Raw genomic sequence first — 5,442 nt, 5'->3', positions numbered from 1 at the left:
TCACCACTATACTTTCAAGAACCTGGTAGAGGAAGTAGTTATGCAGTGCTTGAGACAAGGACTCGAACACACACACACAGACATGCCTGCTCACTATGTTTATGTGTTTCTGTCTGTGTCTCTTTGTGTCTGCCTGTGTTTCTGTGTGTCTGCCAGTCACTCGGGTAACAAGCGGGGATACTTTCCTCAGCCTTCACATCTTTCCTAAAGTGTGGTGCCTAAAATTGGACACAACTCTGTGGCAGGGTATGGCTTGAAGTCCGATTCTCACAGAGACAGTACCCTATCAGTGACTGCCTCAGGATGGCCGAGTTGTTAAGGTGTTGGAGTTATAGCTCCAATGGGTTTATACCCACGTAGGTTTGATTCTCACTCCTGGTAGTTCTATAATTTAAGTGCAGCAGAAAAAAATCAATGTCAGAGCCTCCTTTGGCTCATTTTGTCTCTCTGTCTCTGACACTCGCTGTCCCTGTTTGTGTCTCTCTCTCTCTGTAGCTCTCTCCCTCCCTGTGTCTCTGTCTGTCTATCTCTCTCCCAGTCTCTGTCTGTGTCTCTGCCTCTGTCTCTCTTTCTCCCTTTGTCCCTGTGTCTCAGTTTGTATGTCTCTGTCTCTCTCTGTGTCTCTGCCTGTCTCTCTCTCAGTCTCTCTCTGTTTCTCTCTCTCATTCTCTCACTTTTTCGTTGTCTCGATGTCTCTCTGTCTCTTTTTTGTCGAGTTCTGTTCATAGCTCACACAGGCATCAATTCCTCGTTAGTATAGTGGTGAGTATCCCCGCCTGTCACGCGGGAGACCGGGGTTCAATTCCCCGACGGGGAGAAAGAGTGTTCAGCATCTGGAAATTTAAAATTTTGTGCAGATTCTTAAAATCCTCCTTGGAAAATGAGGACAGAAAAAAATGATTGAAACTCATTTTGAAAGATTTACTGTCATATGAAGAACTGTATAACAACTTCCTGCACCAGTTCCCCGTTAGTATAGAGCTCTCTCTCTGTTTCCCTCTCCCTTTTGTGTGGGGCACGGAGGAGGGAGAGAGTGACAGAGAGAAAGAGATTAACAGGGTTACGGACAAAAAGCGGGGGGTGGGACTAAGCACGACTGTTCTTTCAAAGGGACAGCAGAGGCACGACGGGCCGAATGGCCTCCTTCTGTGCTGTAAGATTCTATGAATCCATGAAACTCAGAAAAGCTTATTAAATATGTGACTTACACATAAACATAGAGAGCAGGCACACATGTCTGTGTGTGTGTTCGAGTCCTTGTCTCAAACACTGCATAACTACTTCCTCTACCAGGTCCTTGATAGGATAGTGGTGAGGATTCAATTCCCCGACACGTTCTCTCTGTCTCTCTCTCCGTGTCTCTCTCGCTCTTTGTTTCCCTCTCCTTGCTCACTCCTCCCTCTGGGTCTGGTGAATGAGCCCATGTCTGTTCACAGCGCCATTCTTGCTCTGCGGTTCTGCAGTGAACGCCCAGCGCTGTCCTCCGCCCTATTGCTGGTCAGTATAGTGGAGTACCCACTCTCTCCCACCTGAGGCAGCGGTTCAATTCCCCGACCCGGAGAAGCCTCTTTACCATGTGAAATAGTGTTTATTTTCTTGGTGTAACTTCGTGTTAAAAAGCTACAGAGAAAAATAGAAGAGTAAAAAAATGTGGTTACGGCGTTGGACTTAAGATCCAATGGATTTAAACCCAACTTGGTTGGAACCCCACTCCGGGTATCTCTTTAACTTAATACCGATTTCTTTTCATCCTGCTCAGTGACACTCGTTTGCCATCTGCTGAATCTCAATCAGTCAAATAATGAGATGTTTATTGAGATGAAAAGAAAGATTCCATATTTAACTGTAATTCTTAAAATGCTATTTTAGCATCTGCTGAAACGGCATTTTTTCCCAACTCTCAAAGAATTGTAAAATGAATCCAGACCTTTTCTTCCTCCCGGTCGGAGAAATTGAACCCCGGTCGCCCGCATGACACGCGAGAAAGACAGACAGAGAGAGAGAAAGACAGACAGAGAGCGAGACAGAGAGAGAGAAACACAGAGAGAGAGAGAGAAAGAGTCAGAGAGTGATAGAGAGAGAGACTGACAGAGAGAGAGACAGAGTGAGAGAGAGAGTGAGAGAGACAGAGAGAGAGAAAAACAGAGAGAGAGACAGAGAGAGACAGAGAGAGGCCGGCGAGGTTGAAACAGAAATGCATTTCCTCCTAAAATGCGAAAAATTCAACACATCAAGAAACATATTATTCAACAAGCAAAGCCAAACAACCCCAGATTTCAAGGAATTGGATGACATGTCAAAATTGAGATTAGTCCTGGGAGAAGGAGACAGACCATACCTTGGGGCCAAATATGTAACAACATGTCACAACCTGAGGGCTGTTTAAAATTAAGACTGTTTAAAATTAATATTGAACGTACCAAATGAAGTACAAAGACTGTTTAAAATTAATATTGTTTAAAAGTAATATTGTATGTACCCAACAAATGTCAAATCGATTGACACCTACAGAATGTTTGAAACTGTACCTTTTTGCTATGTAAGCTTTGGCAATATGGTTCTCTGTAAACTTTCATGCCAATAAAGCATTTGAATTTGGAGAGAGACACAGAGAGAGAGAGAGAGAGAGAGACAGAGAGAGAGAGAGAGAGAGAGAGAGAAAGAGACTGACAGAGAGACAGAGAGAAAGACAGACAGAGAGCGAGACAGAGACAGAGAGAGAGGGAGAGAGAGAGAGAGCATCCTTCGCACCCAAAGAAAAACGCCAACAAATGCATGCAGAGCCGAACTAGGCAGATACCCACTGATAATAAACATCCAAAAACGAGCAATAAACTTCCTAAATCACCTCAAATCTAGCTCCCCAGACACCCTTCATTTCAAAGCCTTTCAGACCCAAGAGCTAAACCCAGAAAAGAGTCCCCTGAGTCAGCTGCTACTGAAACTAAGTACTCAGCCGGACCCTGACCAGCCCCAGACCAACACAGCCGTCCAAACACCAATCCGAGTGAACCAAATCATTAAACAATGCAAAGAAACCTACCTGGAACATTGGAACAAAATAACCGAAAGCCAAAGCAGATTAGAATGTTACCGGGCCCTAAAAAGAGAATATAAACTGGCAGACTACCTCACGACCATCAGAGACACAAAACAGAGACAGACCCTCACCAGGTGCAGACTAAGCGACCACCAACTGGAAATTGAAAAAGGCAGATACAAGAAATCCTGGCAGCCTAGAGAGAATAGAATATGCGATCAATGTCTGGCCGGCGAGGTTGATACAGAAATGCATTTCCTCCTAAAATGCGAAAAATTCAACACATCAAGAAACATATTATTCAACAAGCTAAGCCAAACAACCCCAGATTTCAAGGAATTGGATGACCTGTCAAAATTGAGATTAGTCCTAGGAGAAGGAGACAGACCAAACCTTGGGGCCAAATATGTAACAAAATGTCACAACCTGAGGACTGTTTAAAATTAAGACTGTTTAAAATTAATATTGAACGTACCAAATGAAATACAAAGACTGTTTAAAATTAATATTGTTTAAAAGTAATATTGTATGTACCCAACAAATGTCAAATCGATTGACACCTACAGAATGTTGGAAAACTGTACCTTTTTGCTATGTAAGCTTTGGCAATATGGTTCTCTGTAAACTTTCATGCCAATAAAGCATTTGTATTGAATTGAATTGAGAAAGCGACTGATACTGACAGAGAGACAGAGAGAGAGAGAGAGAGAAAGAGACTGATACTGACAGAGAGACAGAGAGAGAGAGTGAGAGTGAGACATTGATAAAAATGAAGGCTGATGACATTGATTTTCTCTGTTCTATTTTTCCAAGGAGGATTTTAAGGAGCTGCACAAAAGTGTTAAATTTGGGCTGTGAATAATCGTCCCGCCCGCCGGGCTGTCCACAGCGCGATTCTTGCTCTGAGCTTCTGCAGTGAATGCACCGCAATGTCCTTGGTTAGTGCAGTGGGGAGCATCCTCGCCTATCTACACGCTGAGTCGGGAATCGATTCTGCGTCGGAGCAGCGGCCTTTTCAATTATATTTCTTGCTGTAGCTTCGTGTTATAAAGCTACAGAGAAAAATTAAAAAATACGAGAAGAGATTGTCTCTGAGAATGTTCTTGAGCGGAGACTGTTCAGGGACTGAGAGCTGTTTTGCTCCCGAGCGATGGATGATTGCGATTTTATCTGAGCAACATTTAAAGTCTTACAGACCTAGTAGTCGTGGCCGAGTGGTTAAGGCGATGGACTAGAAATCCATTGTGGGTCTCCCCGCGCAGGTTCCAATCCTGATAGTTAGGATTCCAGCATTTTTCATCCCATTTCATTTCAAAATGTAATCAAATCCCTGGAGCGCTCATCCTGAGTTGGGCAGAATTAAATTCCACAACTTTCAACACCTAGGGATTTTTCTCGTTTTCATTGATCTGCAAGTATTCACCAAATATACGGACAGAAATAGAACAAAAATCAGGCAAATTAGCGACAGTGTTTCTCTCTGCCTGCCAGTCTCTCTCTATGTCTGAGTCACTGTTTAGGTTTCCCATAACTTCCTGACTTGTGTACTCTGTGCCTCCATTTATAAACCCCAGGATCATATCTGCTTTATTAACTGCTTTGTTAACCTGTCCTGCCACCGAGGGAATCTCTGCTCTGCTCAACTCTGTGGCAGGGTGGAGCTTGAAGCCCCGATTCTCACAGAGACAGTTCACGTCCGTTAACAGCCCCAGGATGGTCGAGTTGTTAAAGACCTTGGACTTAAGATCCAATGGGTTTATGCCCACTAAGGTTCGAACCCCACTCCTGGTTCTTCTTTAATTTAAGACCCATTTCCTTACATTTTGCTCAGTGACACTCGTTTGTCATCTGCTGAATCTCCATCAAACAAACAATGAGATTTTTATAGATACGGAAAGAAAGATTTCATATTTATATGTAATTCTTGAAGTGCTCTTTTGGCATCTGCGGAATCTGCACTTTCGCTCACTCTCTGTCTCTCTCAACTAACAAAGAGAAGGAATCGTAAAATGTTTTTATATCCTTCAGTCTCCACCTCTCTCTGTCTCTCTCTCTCACTCTCTTTCTGTCTCTCTCTGTTACACATTTGTCATATGCCTCCTTTTTTGTCTCTCTGTCTACTTGTTTTTCTCTGTCTGTCTGTCTCTCTCTCTCAATATCTTTCTGTTTCTCTCTCTCTGTCTATCTGTGTCTTGCTCTCTCTGTCTGGCTCTCTCATTGTCCTCTCTATCTTTGTGTCTCAGTCTTTCTGTCTGTGTGTGTCTCATTCTGTGCCTCTCTCTGTTTCTGTCTCTCTCTCTCCGTGTCTCTCTCGCTCTTTGTTTCCCTTTCCTTGCTCACTCCTCCCTCTGGGTCTGGTGAATGAGCCCAGGTCTGTTCACAGCGCCATTCTTGCTCTGCGC

General features: G+C 43.6%; 1 non-coding gene across 1 annotated transcript; it reads left to right on the top strand.

Moving 5' to 3' along the window:
* The first annotated feature begins 745 nt into the window (after nt 1-745).
* trnad-guc (transfer RNA aspartic acid (anticodon GUC)) lies at nt 746-817 on the top strand. The gene has a single exon. It is a non-coding gene; the product is annotated as a tRNA-Asp (tRNA).
* Nucleotides 818-5,442: the final 4,625 nt, after the last annotated feature.

This window comes from Somniosus microcephalus, chromosome 4, assembly GCF_052327205.1.
Source record: "Somniosus microcephalus isolate GS21.2 chromosome 4, FLI_Smic_1.0, whole genome shotgun sequence".
Lineage (NCBI taxonomy): Eukaryota > Metazoa > Chordata > Chondrichthyes > Squaliformes > Somniosidae > Somniosus > Somniosus microcephalus.
This window is presented reverse-complemented; position numbering and strand designations above follow the sequence as displayed.